Below are 18,881 nucleotides of genomic sequence, written 5' to 3'. Positions count from 1 at the left end.
GCTTTGGGTAGTATGGACATTTTGACAGTTGAAAAACTTTTTTTTTTTTTTAAGATTTATTTATTCATGAGAGAGAGAGAGAGAGAGAGAGAGAGACAGAGAGACAGAGAGGCAGAGACATAGGCAGAAGGAGAAGAAGGCTCCCTGCAGGTAGCCCGATGTGGGACTTGATCCCAGGTTCCCAGGATCACACTCTGGGCCGAAGGCAGACGTTCAACCACTGAGCCAGCCAGGTGGCCCAACATTGTTTTTGCTAACCTATGAGCATGGAATATCTTTCCATTTGTGTTATCTTCAATTTCTTTCATCAGTGTTTTATAGTTTTCAGAATGCAGGTCTCACCTCTTTGGTTAGGGTTTGTTTTTGTTTTTGGTGCAGTTTTAGATGTGCTTGTTTTCTTAATTTCTCTTTTTGCTACTTCATTATAGGTATATAGAAATGCAACAGAATTCTGCATATTGAATTTGTATTCTACAACTTTACTGAATTCATTTACCACTTTAGTAGTTTTTTGGTGGAGTCTTTAGGGTTTTTTTATATAAAGTATTATGTCACCTGCAAATGGTGAGTTTTACTTCTTCCTTACTAATTTAGATTCCATTTATTTCTTTTTGTCTGATTATTGCGTAAAAGTACTATGCTGAATAAAAATGGTGAGAGCAGACATCTTGTCTTGTTCCTGATATTAGAGGGAAAGATCTCAGTTTTTCACCATTGAGTATGATGTTAGCTGTGGGTTTTTTACATAAGGCCTTTATTATGTTGAGGTATATTCCTTTTAAACCTACTTTGGTGAGAGTTTTTAACGTGCCTTTAACATGACCTGCCTTTGGCTCAGGTCATGATCTCATGATCCCAGGGTCCTTGGATCAAGTCCTACATTGGGCTCCCTCCTGCACGGGGAGCCTGTTTCTCCTTCTTTCTCTACCTCCACCACCCCCATCTCTGAAGAATAGATAAATAAAATATTTAAAAAAAAAAACTATAAAAGGTTCAACATTATGCTGGATTGCAATTAAGAATGAGATTATATAGCTCTGATTTAAAGAATTTTTGAAGATTCAGTGAAACATCTTGTGAATGCTTATATATCAGTAATGAAACTAGTCTCACACATAATCACAGGTAGTATAATTTTTTAAAAAATTTGAGCGAAGTAGTGGCCATTAGATTATTTGTAACAATACTGCTAGGAGAGTAATAAGCATGAGGTTAAAAACATTTTTTATAGTTAATTTTTGTAAACAAAAGATTTTCACAGTTTATTTTATACAGTTTTTAAGCAAAGTAAATCTATTTTTAAAAGCATTAATTTGTAGGAATATGAGTATCATATTGATCCCATGATAATTTAGTACTGTTAGCATTTTATATTATACTGTTCGAAGTTTTTGAGAGTGGTTTGCTTTTATTGTGAAATTTTATCAGCCAAGATGGGGATGTGTATCAGTGAAGGTTTAATCAAAGAAATAGAACCTCAAGGAGCCAACACCAAGCATCTCTGTGGGTCAGATTCTTCTGAGTAATGCTTGGCCCCATTTTCCACTACAGTAACCACACCCACCTGATCTTTGGTGATTAAGTGCTGTCACTTGGTCCCTGCCACCCTGGAGTCCCATAATCCTTATTGCATTTAGGAAACCTAGCCTGATGGTAGTGCAGACCCTTCCCACTCTAATTTCTGACCTACAGAGAAGAGTTACCACAAAGCTCTTCAAGGATGCCAGAGTTCCTCTCACAGATTTCTTATAGTTGTGGTGAAAAGTGTGTTCTCTGGATCCTCCAGGGCAGGTAAGCAAATCTTAAAGGATCAGCGCATTCTTATTCCTGTCTCCCTAAGCCTTTAGATATCTTCCTCTTATGGTATACCAAGGAAGTCAGGAGTTACAACTTCATTTAGTTGAAGTTGGATCCACCTTTGGATTCATATGTTAACAAACCAAACAAACTGAACTCTGCTCTTCTCTCTCTTCTTTTCATTTTTAAAGACTTTATTTGTGAGAGACACAGAGAGAGAGAGGCAGAGACATAGACAGAGGGACAAGCAGGCTCCCTGAGGAGCATGGTGTGAGACTCAATTCCAGGACCCTGGGATCATGACCTGAGCCAAAGGCAGATGTTTACCCACTGAGTCACCCAGGTGCTCCAAATTGAGCTTTCCTTAACTATGCCAGCTAAACATGGAATGCCAGGATCTCTGCTTAGCTGATAGCAATAAATCTGGCCTGATTCTACTGTGTATTCCTTCTACCTTGCTCCTCCACCATTAACAGTAAGTTCTAAGATGGTCCCCAGCCTCCAACTACGAGACAGTTTCTAGGCACAGGTAGGGGAAATGTCGGAAGAGCCTGGCACACTAACTGAGTTAAGGAGAAGAAGGTGAAGGTCTGGGGATTTCAAGGTGGCTAGAATTCACAGGATAAAGTGCCAGAGAGGAGAGACTTCCACAAACAGAAGTCTGGAGGTCTGCAGAGGATCCCTTGTGAATATTCAGCTGATTTTGATCAGCTTTTTCATATGAGGAAACTGCCTAAGGCAAAGAAAGAATCATCTTAGTGGATTAGAAGGAACAGTGAAGGCATAAAAACAGGACGTTCTACCACCCAGGCTGGAAAATCTCATGATTCACTCAAGCAGTGAGTAGAATACTTTTAGAAGAATCTCTCCTCAGTAATGGGGAATACTTAACCCCAGAGTACATGTCACTCCAGTCCTTTGTGACAAATCTTTTTTTTATATATAGATTTTCTTTCTTTATTCCTGAGACACACACACACACACACACACACACACACACACACATAGGCAGAGACACAGGCAGAGGGAGAAGCAGGCTCCATGCAGGGAGCCCAACAGGGGACTCGATCCCAGGTCTCCAGGATCACGCCCTGAGTCAAAGGTAGATGCTCAACTGCTGAGCCACCTAGGCATCCCAAAAAATGCCTTTGTGACAAATCTTAAAAGCCAGATCCAAAAGAATCAAACTATTTCCAACTAATTTGTGTTCCAGGATAAAGTTCAAAAATGTTCATAGGAGTACAAAAATATACAGCACCAAGTAAGATAATAATCACAATGTCTGGCATCCAGTCAAAGATTACTAGGCAAGCCAAGAAACAAGAAAATACACCCTGAAATGAGGAGGAAAAATAAGCCAATTTAAACTGATACAGAACTTACCCACATGTTAGAAATAGCAGACAGGGACATTAAAACAGTTGTAACTGTATTCCACATGTTCAAAAAGTTAACTAGAGACAGGAAGATATAAAAAAATACCTATTTGAATTCTGAGTGATGAAAAATTCAATACAAGAGAGAAAAGATTCACTGAATGAGATTAATGGCAGATTCAATAAGAGAGAAGAGGGTTTCCTTAATGCTTTGGTTGGTTAAGTGTCTGACACTTGATTTTGGCTCAGGGTCATGGGATTGAGCTCTATATCACACTTCGTGCTCAGTTGAGATTTTACTTAAGATTCTCTTCCTCTTCCTCTGCCCCCCCCCCCAAATCAATCAATCAATCAATCAATAAGAGAAGAAAAGATTAGTGAACTCAAGGCATTGCAATAGAAGTTATCCAAATGTAGAACATGGAGAAAAAAGAATTTTTGAAAAACAAAAGAAGCATTAGTGAGCTATAGGGGAGAAGTTCAAGAAGCCTAATATATGCGGAATTGGGGTCCCTAAAGGAGTGGGGATGAATAGAAAAAATATTCAAAAATAGAGAGTAGATCTTAAAAGTTCTTATCACAAGAAAAAATATTTTGTGACAAGGTCTGATGGTGGACATTAAGTAGACTTATTGTGGCAATCAGTTTATAATGCATATATATATCCCAGATCATTATATTATACATCTGAAACTAATGTAGTATTATTTGTTGGGGCACCTGGATGGTGCATTTGGTTAAGTGTCTGATTCTTGGTTTCAGCTCAGGTTGTGATCTCATGAATCATGAAATGGGGCTCTGTGCTCACCGTGGAGTCTGCTTGGGTTTCTTTCTCCCTCTGCTCCTCCTCCCACCCTTGTGAACTCTCTCTCATTCTTCTCTCTCTGAAATAAATAAGTCTTTAAAAATATATGCAATGCTATATGTCAGTTGAATCTCAGTTCAAAGAAAAAGAACTAATAGCCAGTTTTTAATTTTTTTTTTTCAAAATTGGGTCGAAACTGTAAACCCACAGATCCGAGAAGCTTAGTACACACAGGATAGGAAATATGTAGAAAAACACACAAGCATTTTGTGGGACTTTTACATATGTGTGAAAAAAATAGTATAAAGGTGAGGAGGGAGGTATACAATGCAAAGCTCTTAAAGATATGTGAAAAAGTATGTGTCTTGAAGGCAAATTGCTGTAAGCTAAACTGTATACTATAAACACTAAAGCAACCACTAAAATAAAAGAGTTGGTTAATAAGCTAACAAACGAAATAAAAAGTCATGCAAAGCACCTAATTATCCAAAAGAAGGCAGAGAAAAGAAAGAAAAGGGGAACAGAGAATAGATGCAACATAAAGAAAACAAATAGCAAGCTTTTATGACTCCTTTCAATTTCTTATTTGAATTTCTTGTTCATTTGTTTTGTCTATTTTCTATAAGACTGGTTCCTTGGTTTGTGGGATTTCTTCATATAGTAATTCTTTTCTGCTTTGAATGGCTAATATTTTATTCCAGTCTGTTGGTTGTCTTTGCTTTTTTAGTTTTAATGAGTGTCTTTTTATTTTTTTTTATTTTTTAAAAATATTTTTATTTATTTATTTATTAGAGACAGACAGAGAGAGAGAGAGAGAGAGAGAGAGAGAGGCAGAGACACAGGCAGAGAGGGAAGCAGGCTCAATGCAGGGAGCCTGACGTGGGACTTGATTCCGGGTCCCCAGGATCATGTCCTGGGTCGAAGGCGGCGCTAAACCGCTAAGCCACCGGGGCTGTCATTTTATTTTCTCTTTTTAAAAAATGCAGAATTGTTGGCTTTTTATCTTGTAAACTCTGTTGTTTTGTTTTCTTATGTGGTGTCTAGGGTTTCTTTAAAAGATTGCTCTGGCCCCACAATTCTGAAATTATTTTCCTGTGTTTTTCTAAAACATTTATAGGTTTACTTTTTTATGTTTAGGTAATTGATCCCAAATGTACTTTTAAGTAGGGTATGAAGCATAAAAATCTAACTTTATTTTTTCCAAATGAATAATCATTTCTTCAGCAGCAATTTTTGAATGTTCAGTATTTCCCCTCACATGTGAAGTATCCTCCTCCTCCCCACTACTATGGACATGGGTCTGTTTATTCATCTCTTCTGTTTCATGAGTCTATTGGTCCCTTTTTAAGTGAATACAATGACATTTCAGTTAGTCTAGCCTTATGATAAATAAGTCACTCTTATTTTTTTCATAAATTTTGCTACTTGTGTTTATTTTCGGGAAATTTTTGAATCACTTTGTAATGTTTTACATTGATAATAATTTGATTTGTTGTGGCTACCTTGATTTTATATATTAACTTCTGGACAAATGATATCTTCATTACTGAGAGATGGGAATACATTTTCTGTTATAATTTCTGGAAGGATATTGTGCGTTGATGTTTTATCTGGCTACAACACAACATAGTGACCTGTTGTGGTGGATTTGACTAAATGTCTGTTAGATATTTCAAGAGAAGTTTTCTGGGCAAATTTCTTCCATTAAGTTTTTGATTCTATCTCTTCTCCTATTTTTCTGCCTTCTAGAATTTATCCTAATTGGAGTAGGTAGAAGGATACTCTACATGCTAAGTTGATGCCAAATAATTCTTAACACTTAAAAATATATATATTTTCCTTTTTCTTCCTTACTGCCTGGGATATTTCTTCTGTTGTATTTTCTGGATAACTAATTTGGGCTTCAGCCACCTTTCTTCTACTATCTGACCCTTCTGCTGAATGTTTCATTTTGACAGCATGTTATTTTCAGAGAACTCTCTTGTTCTCTAATTGCTTCTTTTTCATAGCAATATGTTCACAGTTTGTGAAGCACTCATTGTATGGATGCTGTCTCCTTCAGGGGTATTAATTAGAATTTTATTTATCAGGTTTCCTCATTCCTCTGTATTCTTACCTCCCCCATAGGTCAGTTGGTCTCTTTACTCATCTAGCTTTTCAGAAAATTTGTTTTACTCAGTATGTCAAGCCATCCTTGATTAACCTGTTTATATTTACAAAGGAAGGACTGTGTTGATGTGGGTAGGTGGCTGGTATGGTTGCTTGCCTGGTGTCTTGTGTTTCCTTGTCTGAGGTGGCATGCGGCTGTTCATATTTCCTGCCACCCCCACCTGTGTAGACCTGCCCCAGGATGGAAAGACCATCTTTGGGATCTGTGAGAGCAGAAGGTCTGTGTGGACTGGAGGATCTATGTCAGGCCTCCTGGGAGAGGCGGCCAGTTCAGGGAGGATCGCTCAAACTTATTTTCCACCAGGCAGACCTGGATTTTCCAACTTTAGTGTCCATTGTGAAGGTTCTGAGGTACCTCGAGCCATGCTTGCCCTGGGCTGATGATGATGATGGTGACAAAGCAATTATTAACATTTATCAATTATTCTCCACGTTCCAAATACTCTCCTAAGGACCATCCTATGAAGTGAGTCCAACAGGGTTTAGTTGTGCCCAAAGTTTTACAGCTTGTGAGTAGCAGAGCTCAGGTTTAAACCCAGGTAATATGCCCTTGCTCTTAACCTCTAGGCCAGTCTCTTACCTGTACATCAGACCCACCTGAGGCATTTAAAAAAAAATACTAGTCCAGACCTGGGGCATCCTTTCCATTTAGCTTCTGTACTAATGAGTGTGGTTGTAAAATACACTATGTGCCAGGCCCTTTTCAAGTATTCTCACTGCTTTGTTCTCGTGACACCCCAGTGGGGCACTTCTGATACCATCCAACCCAAAGGAGGAACTGAGGCACAGGACAGGAGTGGAGAGGGGGGCAGTAAACAATAGGCTAGACTCCAGCTCGGACTGATGGGGTCTGTGCTCCTAATCACTGTGCCACGCTGCCTTCATTGAGATCTTTAAATTTAGCAGCAACAAATTTCTTTAGCTTACTGAAGCATAAATTCAGCTTCCTTAGCACGTCAGGCTAAGCCTTACTGCAGCACAGCATCAGACTAAATAAAATGCTTTTATGTCCAATTCATTATTTCATGATTTCCTTTTCATTAGAAGCTGCCAGAAAGAGGAAGATTTTTTTCTTTTTTCTTTTCTTTTCTCAAAAAAGGCAGCTTCCATGGTCTTGCATTCATTCCAGCAGGTGTTGGGGTGGTTTTTAGCTGCCGGGACCATTCCAGCCGTGATAAACCCAGGTACGTGGTACCAAGAGCTGTGATGAGCTCTCCCACTGTGCTTGGCACTGGCCAGAACATCACCAGTCTTTTGGAGCTTAATTCATTGGAGCTGCCCCAGGAGTGGTACTAATAGGTGTTTACTAATTACTCCCAAATGTCGGGGCGCCTGGGTGGCTCAGGTAATTGAGCATCCCACTCTGGATTTCTGCCCAGGTCATGATCTCGGGGATCATGGGATCAAGCCCCATGCAGGGCCCCCCAGGTTCAGCAGGGAGTCTGCTGGAGATTCGGTCTCTTCCTCGCTCTCTGCCCCTTCCCCCATAAGCAAATAAATCTTTAAAAAATGAATAGTGTTTTTTAAAAAAATAAAAAAATAATTACTCCCAAGTTGAGACCAACCAGCCCTCTATATCTCTACCAAGTATAAATGGCTGATTCTTATAGTGCCAATTTTATTGGAAACCTACAGACAAATGATGAAAGAAACAGCTTTCATTGTTCTTCAATTCAGCTTGAATTCTGTTTTTTATTGTTTTTTCTCACTGCAGTATTTAGTGAAACATACAAGTGCCAAGGAATTGGAAATAGTATGATGAATGGACTTCAACCTGGATTAGGGTGGGTTTTTTTCCCCTCTCTTTTCATTGCTACGGCAATCATTTCCCAATATAAGAAAACTTAAAATCTTACACTACATATATTAGCTTCTTTTTAAAAAGTGTCTGTGAATTTTTGTATTAACAGAAATGTTTCCTGCTGTGCCCATCAGAAGTTCAGTTTTGGTTTCACTATAGATGCATATGTTTGGTGATATTTTGTGGAAAAAAAGTCTTTGAATTTCTTTAACCTTTAATATGAGTTATAGAAAGCCTGTAGGGCTTTCTTTCAAGCTCATGAATTGAGCTCAAATATAACTTTAATATGCTATTTAAAAATATAGGTGAGTTAAAGGTTAATATATTTAATGTAAATGTATTTGGAGTCATTATTTATTCAGAAAATTCATTATAAATCCACTTTGGGGATTTCTTACAGTCAAGATCATGACCTCTCTTCGAGAGAATGTATTTTGCTTGATTACATTAAAGATGAAGCCTTCATTCCTTGAGTGCTGAAGAGGATTCGAAGGAAGGAAGGAAGATGTGCAGAAATTTGTACAGGTCCTTGAAACAATGCTGACTCTTACTCTGTTGATAAAGCAGCCTAAGTAGCTAAAACCCTTTATCTTGTTTATAAAGATAGACTAATATGCTCATCTTTAAACTTACTACTAACATTATTAAATTTCATTAGGGATAGGTAGTCTTCCCAGAAAACCAAGACTGACACAGACTAATTGAAGTAGAGTATAAGAAAAGCACTCAAGGCCAAGTGAAATTAACAATGGTCATTGGTAAAATACCCATTTTTATTAAAACACGACAGTGTGATTTTTAAAAAAATATTTGCTTGAGTCTTTTACTTCTCAGTGTAAATTCTTTTGTTTTGATCCATCAGGCACATTTTTAATTGAAAATGTAATAAAACTTACTTTCTACGAGAGACAATGAGCTTGGACAAGAAAATTAAAAACAAGGTAGACAAAGATATCTAATAAGGTGGTCATGCACCTAAAAGCGTAATGAATTAAAGGCATCACTTTGAATTGCAGCTGGAAATGACTGTAATAGGTTTTCCCCTGGTTGCTGCTTTTGACTGGCTGTTGAGAATCTTTTTAGAGAGATGGAATTATTTCCAGAGGCCAGTCTGGGGAATTTTGCTCTCTCAAAGAGCGCAGAGTCCAGAGAGCAATAAGGTCCATACAAATAGCACTGATGACTGTCAGTGGTCTTTGGGAGCTCAAGAGTCTCATGGAGCATGCATACCTTCATGTTGCAGATATCCAGTATGTGTATCTGCTTGGAGTCCTGGACTCTTTCTATGTATCTATTGATGGCATGAGTGGTTTACTTGTAATCCATGTCCATTGATTAACAGATGAGTTGCATGTAGCTGAATCCCCAGACCCTGATCGATTTCTTCATTATGATAAACCCAGTATCTAGTATTCCCAGTTGTGGGCATCAGCAAAGTGTAGGATGTTTCCAGAAGAGAAGGTTTTACTGGTGGCTACTGAGGCTTCAATACATGTTTCCTGGTATGCTTCAGTAGATGACCTTAGTGTGTATAACCCTGGGCAGATTCTGTCTTAGAGCCAGGTCTTTATTGTGTGTGTCCTGGATGCATAGAAAACATGGTCAGCAAGCCGTAACGCTCAGAACTGTCATGTAATGAAGCTCAGAGTCTGTGATGCCAAGGAGTCCTCCAGATCACATAATACACTGTGCCAGTACCTGAGCTGAGAGATGAGTTGGGAACAAAGGAGCATAAGATACGGTCTTGCCTTCAAATGTTTAGAATCTAGATGAGGAGATGATATGAGTTGGAAAAATATAAACAGCAATCAAAGCATTCAAAAAGTAATAGAAGATAATAGGAAATAGTTGCAAGTTAGAACTTAAGAGAAGAATTACCCATAATTTTTATTTTGAAAGATGAAAGGAGATGATGCTTTGCAGGTACTTTTCATGTAGTAGCTCATAGCAGCCCTCCAAGACAAGTATTCACTGTTCCCAGTGAAAAATGAATTCTTTCCAAAAGTAACATGTAATTGGCCAAGGTCACATGAGTGGTAATTGTCAAAGTTTGGATAGAAAAGTCTAGGTCCATCTGCTTCTAAAGGGTCTGCTCTTTTCATTATGTCCTGCTGCCTCCACCTGGGTTGAAGTGGGGAAAGATTGATTCAGACAGCATCTTCTAGGAAGAGTGGGATTCAACCTGTATATTAGATGGGTAGAATTTGTGCACGTGGATTGGAGAGTAGAATCCTTGCCAGCAAGCAGAACAACATCCACAAAATCCAAGAAGCAAGAAGAGCACAAGATCCAAAGGTCCAGGAGAAACTCAACTGTAGAAACTTTTGGGAGAGAGGGATGACATTGGCTGAGTCACCGACTGGTTCCTGAATCTTCTCTCTAGCTTTCCAAGTTGTCTTCAACCTTTGGTTGAGCACTTCTAGCATCAGGAGTTAGGGGACTGCCCAAACCTGCCAATCCATGGAGTAGTTTCTTTAAAGTGCTTCCTGGTGATATTGTAGTAACTGGCTCTTGACCTTATGGGGCCATATGGACCCGTTTTGGTTCAACATTGACCTAATCACCTGATGCTTATGGTCTGGAAAAGACAGAGCCTGTTGTCAGGGCAAGAGAAGCTCTGTCTTTTGATCCAAGTGGTTTAAGCAGGGTGTTCTGGTGGGTCATAGCTGACCAGGGAGGAGGTGCAGGGTGACACCTCACCTGAAAGTGGCAGTGGCATAGCCAGTGACATACTTAGTATGTGTTTTTGCTGTGCTGGCAAAGATGAGTCTTGCAAATTTCATAGTCTTTTGTTTATAGACATTTTTCTTTTTTTATTAAAGATTTTATTTATTCATGATAGACACACAAACACAGAGAGAGAGGCAGAGACACAGGCAGAGGGAGAAGCAGGCTCTATGCAGGGAGCCTGATGTGGGACTCGATCCCAGGACTCCAGGATCACACCCTGGGTTTAAGGCAGGCGCTAAACTGCTGAGCCACCCAGGTATCCCATATAGACATTTTTCAAAAGCATCTATAGTTAAAGGAAACGTGCAGTCTGTTTTTGATAAGAATTGTCTGATGTCCACCTTAGAAATTCCTGCCGCCTCTAAAATGCCTTTCTTTCCTAATGCACTTCCTTTGCCCTGGGGTCTTCATGGTCTTTATTTTTTTTTTTTTTTTTTTTTTTTTTTTTTTTTTTATTGGTGTTCAATTTACTAACATACAGAATAACACCCAGTGCCCGTCACCCATTCACTCCCACCCCCCGCCCTCCTCCCCTTCTACCACCCCTAGTTCGTTTCCCAGAGTTAGCAGTCTTTACGTTCTGTCTCCCTTTCTGATATTTCCCACACATTTCTTCATGGTCTTTAATAGAAAAAAGTCGTTAAGGAAAAAAAGTCTAATATGCTGAGGTAGCTGTAATATAAGAAAAGTAATAAATGAAGTGTCACTAGATTCAAACTGCATATTCTTTCAGAAAAAAAAGGCAATTACTGTTATAAAGATACAGCATTAGAAAAATTATTGCAGCTGAGAAGTATGTGGTATGTCTGTCTGTGGCACAGTTAATTTTAAAAGTATTACCAAGCATACAAATCATAAGACTAAAATGCTGAACCATATTAATTGAAAGTGAATTTAATATGCAGTTCAGAGGAACTGTCTCTACTTATCCAGCTCTAAAAAAATTGTAACTTATAGGCTATTAGTTATCAGATTTTCTTTCAGATGTCCAACCTTTTTAATGAAGAATATTACTCATGGACCTTATCTTTGATTCCTGAATAATTTTTTTTTGCTGTACAATAAGTAATGGTAACTTTGGAACATTCATATTTTACCCTGATTTTTATGTGCATTGAAGTCAAATTTCTGTAGGTTCCAATTTTTAATAAAATACAAAAATTCTGATTAGCAATGAAAAGATTTCAGATTTGATTGTTCTGCTCTTCACTTTGTGTGGTTCAACTATTGATAGAAAAAAATTGATTGAAATTGATTTAAAGTAACACTGTAGATAGGCAATATTATCTAATGACTGACAAAAGTTTTTAAAATCATTCATGCTGATTATTTGCAGATTGACGTTAGGAGGAAGAATGATATTACCTGCCTTTCTTATATGTGTGGTATTACCAAACACAGATCTTTTTTTTTTTTTTTTAAGATTTTATTTAATTATTTTAGAGAGCGATAAAGAGCACAAGTGAGGGGAGGAGCAAAGGGATCGGGGAGGGAGAACCCCAGGTTGTCTCCATGTTGAGCACAGAGCCCTACACAGGGCTTAATCCCAGGACCCTGAGATCATGCCCTAAGCTAACATCAAGAGTCAGACACTCAATCGACTAAGCTGCCCAGGCGTCCCCCAAACACAGGTCTTGATGAAGTTTTTTTCTGCATACTATTAGCTATATTCTAGAACACCTGGAAAATGCAGAGGCATAACTGAGCAGACACCTGTAGAGTTCTACTTCTGCTCATAGCCACTATTAGCCTCATTTTGTCTTTTCCTACAAACAGACATTTGCTCCATGATCCATATTAGGTTCTTGCACTGAAGCTGTTTTTGCCAATTTCTCACTTCCACCACTCTTTGCTCTATTTGAATTTTATGTTCTTAAGTATATTAGTGTTCATTATTTGTGGATCATGTCACTTAGTAATAGAAAATATAATTTATTATATAATATATAATAAAATTGCCCAATTGAGTGTTTATTGCCTTTGAATTCTGCTTTGTCTAAAATTAGAGCACCACCCTCATTTCTCTTGTTCAGATTTGCCTGCTATCTTTGCGTATCCTTTATTTTTTATGTTACTGCCCTGTGATATTTTATTTCAGTATGTCTTTTAATACAAATAAATTTGCTTAAAACAGGGTGACTGTTTCTTGTAAAATCTCAGTGAGTGTGAATGATTTCAAGTTATTCTTTCTGTCTTTCTTTCTGCTTTTATGTGTTTTTCATTGGTACTTTTGATTTTTATTGTTCTTTCTAAACACGTTTCATTCAGTGTGCTTTACTCTGCCAACATTTAAAAGGTAAGCAGCCAGTTTCTTATGCTGCTGGGCAGGTACGTTTTAGAATATAGTTCATCTTTTCCATTTTAAATTGTGAAATATTTATTAGTAAAACAAAATATATGACACCTAGGATGGAATGTTATAAATTCCATATGTGAAGCATAACCTTGAAGCAAACAATGGAGAGCCCCACCAGCCAGCATAAGGGATGTAAATTACTCACCCTGGGGCCTGCTTATTCACCCCTCTCCATCTTGTCTCCTTCTCTTATTCAAAGGGGAGGTTTGAGGGTCGCCATTTATTTACAACATAATGTATATTTCCCTAATACAATACTTTTATTGTTTTTGAACTTGATATAAACGGAATCACAATCTATTCTTTTATGACTTACTTTTTTTTTTCATTTCAGTGTAGCATTAGTGGATTCATCCATGTTTGTGTGTATAGCTCTAGGTGGGTTACTTTTATTTTTTTTAAGATTGTATTTATTAATTCATAGAGACAGAGAGAGAGAGAGGCAGAGACACAGGCAGAGGGAGAAGCAGGCATCATACAGAGAGCCTGACGTGGGACTCGATCCAGGGTGCCCAGGATCACGCCCTGGGCTGCACGCGGCACCAAACCGCTGCGCCACGGGGGCTGCCCTAGGTGGGTTACTTTTATTGCTGGTATTGCAGCAATACAATACAATAGCAATGTATTTGTCTATTCTCCTGGAGTGGAACAAGTGGGCTATTTATGTAACCATTTTTTGCTACTATTAACTGAGCTGCTCTATTATAATACCCATCTCTTCACATACAGGAGGGTTCCTCTGGTATATGCACCCAGATATGGAATCATTGGGTCATGGGGAATGCATATCTTCACTTTCATGGAATAATGTCACATGGTTTTCCTGAAGCCAACAGACACCTAGTAGTGTCCCACCTTTTTTTTTTTTTTTTTTTTTTTTTTAGAACTTCATAGGGCTTGATTTGAAAACTTTGCCAGTCTGGTACATGTAACAGTATCTCTTGGTGTCAGATTGCATTTATTTTATTTCTGATGAAATTGGCCAGCTTTTATGTTTTTATTAGCCACTGTTGTTTCCCCTTCTATAATAGGTGGGTTTGTGCTTCACTCATTTTTGTTTATCTTTCTCTTATTTCTGGAAGTTATTTATATCTTCTGGAGGCTATTTCTTTGTTAAACATATGAAACTGTCTCTGTTTTGGTTTTGACTTATGATTTCCACTTTCTTTGTGGTTTTCTCTATTTATCAGTCTCTTTCTCTGTGGTTAATTTTTGTGCATGTATGTAAGAATTTTTGTTAAGAAATCCATCCTGGAGTGATATAATTAATATGGAAGAAGAGGAGTTTTCTACCATCTTCTCCCACAAAGAACACTGATTATGAGGATCAGCTACAGGTGGGCATGCCTTTGTGGAAGTCCGGGACTCCAGCAGAGAAGTTCCAGCAAACTATTGGAGCAAACACTCTCCAAGATTAGATTTGATATAGAGGGTAACCGGAACAGTTACAAGTTAACTGCTTCACCCCTCCTCAAAGGCAGCACAGCTCAGCACCAAGAGAATTGTCTTAGCCTGTGATTTCTCCCAAGGAGAAAAGTGAGATTGCGTGCAAGTGAATGTTTCTGTCATCCTCAGCTGTGTGAGATGCTTCCAGAGCCCCATTTGTTTCTAGCCCAGTCAGAATACTGAGGTGTGCTAATGACTGGAGGGTAGAAGGGGCTGGGGGAACAGCAGCCAGGGCTCTCAGAGGGCATCAATGGGACATGTATCATACTAACCGTGTCATGGACTCAGCCTGCCCACAAACCACAAGGGATGCCTTGCCTGTGATTCCCCCAACTAGCCCACCCATCTGACTAACAGGCACCCCCGCTACTCTGCATGCCTCACCCACCAACTCCCTCATCTTGTGGATGGCTTCCTTTTTGTGCCTCCATGGTGGTGAGTACAAGCCTTTGCAGACAGCTAGTGAGTACATGCAGAAATCCAGCCCCGCTCTCCAGGATCCAGAGAAAGCACATAAACTTATGATTTAGCACTGCTCTAGGGAAAACAAACGGGAGGCTTTCACTTGGACTGGCTTGATGAGATTGAGAGAGAGCAGTCTCAAGAATTCTACCTTTCCCCACTCCAAGAGGGAACAAGAAGTCTGAAACAGGTGTATCCATAGAGGGAGTCTGAGGAAGCCTCAGAATCTCTGTAGGATGACAAGGTATTTTTCTTCTGAAGCCAGCCAGTAAAGACGAGAGGATGTGACTGCTTCTTCAAATATGAAGACAGCAATTCAAGACTTTAAAGAATATGCAAAATCAAGGAAACATTCCACCACCAAAGGAACATGACAGTTTTATAGTAGCTGACCATAAAGAAATGGAGATCTGATTTGCCCGATGAAGAATCCAAAATAGTTGTTTTAAGAAGTTCAGTGAGCTACAAGAAAATACAGAAAAATATTTTAACAGAATCAGGAAAACAATATGAAAAAATGAGAAATTTAACAGATATAAATAATTCTTTTTCAATATTTTATTTATCTATTCATGAGAGATAGAGAGAAAGAGGCAGAGACATAGGGAGAGGGAGAAGCAGGCTCCCTGTGGGGAGCCTGATGTGGGAGGGACTCCATCCCAGGATCCCAGGATTATGACCTGAACCAAAGACAAACGTTCAACCGCTGAGCCACCCAGGAGCCCCAGATACAAATAATTTTTAAAAGAAACCGAGATACTAGTGCTGAAGGATAGAATGGATGAAATGAGGGGAAAATATGGTAGAGATCCTGAACATCAGACTTGATAATACAGAAGGAAGAGTCTATAAAACTGAAGATGGGTCATTTGTAATTACCCAGAGGACAACAAAGAAAAAGGGATGAAAAAATGTGGAGAAAACCTACTTAAATTCTAGAATACCATTCAAAGAAACTATGTATTTTGGGGTTCCAGGAGAAAAATAGAGGGAGAAAGAGGCAGAAAGCTTTTAAAAAGAAATAATTTCTTTTAAAAAGAAATAATGGCTAAGAACTTCCCAAATATGGGGACATATTTAAACATTCAAGTTTATGAAACCTATACATCCCCAAACAGTTTGAATCCAAAGAAAAATTCACGGAGACATATTGTAATAAAACTCTAAAATTAAAGACAACTTAAAAAAAGCAGTGAGAAAAAAATTCCTCGTATATAAGGAAACCTCTATCAGGCTTTATCAGTGGATTTCTTAACAGAAACCTCTTGCAGGCCAGGAGAGAGTGGGACGATATATTCAAAGTGAGACCTGCCAACTAAGAAGACTTTACCGGGTAAAGTTTTGCCTCAGAAATGGTGAAAGACTTTCTCAGACCAACAAAAGCTGTGGAAATTCCTTCCCACTGGACCTGCCTTACATGAAATGCTGAAAGAGGTTATTCCATCTGAAATGAAAGGACAATAATTAGCAACATAAAAACATAGGAAAGTATAAAACACACTGACAAAAGTAGTTAAATTGTCAAATTTATAATACCTCAGACTTAACTCTAGTATAAAGGCTAAAGGATAAAAAATAATAATAAAATAACTATAGGTTATTAAATAAGCCTACCAAATAAAAATAACTACAGGTACAATTTGTTCATATGTACACAATATTAAAAGTTATATTTAAAAAACAAAGACATCGGCCAGCCCTGGTGGCGCAGCAGTTTAGCACCGCCTGCAGCCCAGGGCGTGATCCTGGAGACCGGGGATCAAGTCCCACATCAGGCTCCTGCATGGAGCCTGCTTCTCCCTCTGCCTATGTCTCTGCCTCTCTCTCTCTCTCTCTCTTTGTGTGTGTGTGTCTCTCTCATGAATAAATAAATAAAAATCTTAAAAAAAATAAAAACAGACATCAAAAACAATGTGAGGGGGAGTAAAATGGTAGAATGTTATCTATAAGGTGTTTTGTTAAGCCTCATGGTAACCACAAGCAAAAACCTACAGGTACAAAAAAAGGTAAAGAGAAGGGAATCAGGGGCACCTGGGTGGCTCAGTCAGTTAAGTGTCTGACTCTTGATTTTGGCTCAGGCCACAATCTTGATTGTGGGGATCAATACCACAATTTTCCATACCACTATGGAAAATCATCAGTTCACAAAACACAACAAGATAGGAAGAAAGGAACAAGGAACTATAAAACAGCCAGAAAACAATAAGATGGAATTAGTTAGTTCTTATCTAGGAATAATTATTTTAAATGTATATACATTAAATTCTTTAATTAAAAGGCATTGAGTGGATGAATGGATAAAAAAAAAAAAAGCAAAACTCAACTTTAGGCTGCCTGTAAGAAACTTGTTTTAGGATTAAAAATACACACAGGCTGAAAGTGGAGGTGTGGAAAGTGATATTCCAGGCAGCTGGAAACCAAAAGAGAGCAGAGGTAGGTATACTTATAACAGACAAAGTACAGTTTAAGTAAAAAAATGTCACAAGAGACAAAGAAGGTCATTATATAAAGAAAGGCATCAACTCATCAAGGTGATGTAAGTTGTAAATATATATGTACCCATCCTTAGAGCATATATATAAAGCAAATGCTAAGTCTACAGCCCTAAAGGAAGCAATAGACAATAATACAGATCTAGCGGGGGATTTTAGTACTTCAGTTTCAACAATGGATAGATCATCCAGACAGAAAATCAATAAGGAAGTGCTGGACTTGAACTATGCTTTAGACCAAATGGACCTAACAGACATGTACAGAATATTTCATCCAACAGCAACAGAATTCACATTCTGCTTAAGTGCATCCTAAACATTCTCCAAGATAGACCATATGTAAGGTCACAAAACAAGTCTTAGCAAATTTCAGAAGATTGAGATTATACCGTATATCTTTTCTGATCATCATGATGTGAAACTAGAAATTAATAGCAGGAAGAAAATGGCTATTTATGCTATTTATGAAAATTTCACAAATACGTGGAAATTAAACAACACATTCCTGAAAAATTAGTCAGTCAAAGGAAAATTCACACAGGATATCAAAAAGTCTTGAAATAAATGAAAATGGAAACACAACATTTAAAAACTTAAGAAAATTTAAAAAAGCAGTTCTAAGATATAAATTTATAATAATAATAGCCTACTTGAAAAAAGGGAAATCTCTCAAATAAACAACCTAACTTTATACCATATGGAACTAAAAAAAGAACAAACTAAACCCGAAGTTTTCAGAAGGAAGGAAATAAGAAAGATTGGAGCAGAAGTAAATGAAATAGATATAAGAAAACATTAGAAAAGATCAATAAAGCTAACAGCTTTTTTTGAAAAGATAAAATTGACAAATCATTAGCTAGACAAACAGAAAAAGTGAGAATAAATGAAATCAGAAATGACTAAGGAGACTTTATAACTGATACCACAGAAATACAAAGGATTTTAAGAGACTACTATGAAAAATTTTCTGTCAGCAAATTGAATAACTTAGAAGAAATGGATAAATTTTTAGAAACATACAACCTACCAGATTGCGTCATGAAGAAATAACAAAATCTGAACAGAATATTAGCAAGTAAGGAGATTTAATCAGTTATCAAAAACTTCTCAACAAAGAAAAGCCCAGCGCTAGATGGTTTCTCTGGTGAATCCTACCAAACATTTAAGAAGGAGTAATGCTGATCCTTCCCAAGCTCTTTCCAAAAGATTGGAGAGGAGGGAACACTCCCAGACTGATTCTGCAAGACCAACATTACCCTGATACTAAAGTAACGTAAGGACACTGTAAGAAAAAATTACATGTCACTGTTTCTGATCAATATGGATGTAAAAGTTCTCAACAAAATCTAGCAAACCAAATTCAACAGTATATTAAATAGATCATATGCAATGATCAAGTGGGATTTATCTCTGGAATACAGGGATGATTCAACATAAGCCAATCAAT

General features: G+C 37.9%; 1 protein-coding gene and 1 long non-coding RNA gene across 3 annotated transcripts in view; both read left to right on the top strand.

The window, feature by feature from the left end:
* Positions 1-18,881, top strand: part of FAM189A1 (family with sequence similarity 189 member A1) — a 452,536-nt gene that overhangs the window by 200,112 nt on the left and 233,543 nt on the right. The gene's annotated exons all lie outside the window — the stretch shown is intronic.
* Positions 1,616-8,096, top strand: LOC111095189. Its single transcript, XR_005356912.1, has 3 exons — positions 1,616-1,791; positions 7,862-7,931; positions 8,058-8,096. It is a non-coding gene; the product is annotated as an uncharacterized LOC111095189 (long non-coding RNA).

Source organism: Canis lupus, chromosome 3 (genome assembly GCF_011100685.1).
Source record: "Canis lupus familiaris isolate Mischka breed German Shepherd chromosome 3, alternate assembly UU_Cfam_GSD_1.0, whole genome shotgun sequence".
Classification (NCBI taxonomy): Eukaryota; Metazoa; Chordata; class Mammalia; order Carnivora; family Canidae; genus Canis; species Canis lupus.
This window is presented reverse-complemented; position numbering and strand designations above follow the sequence as displayed.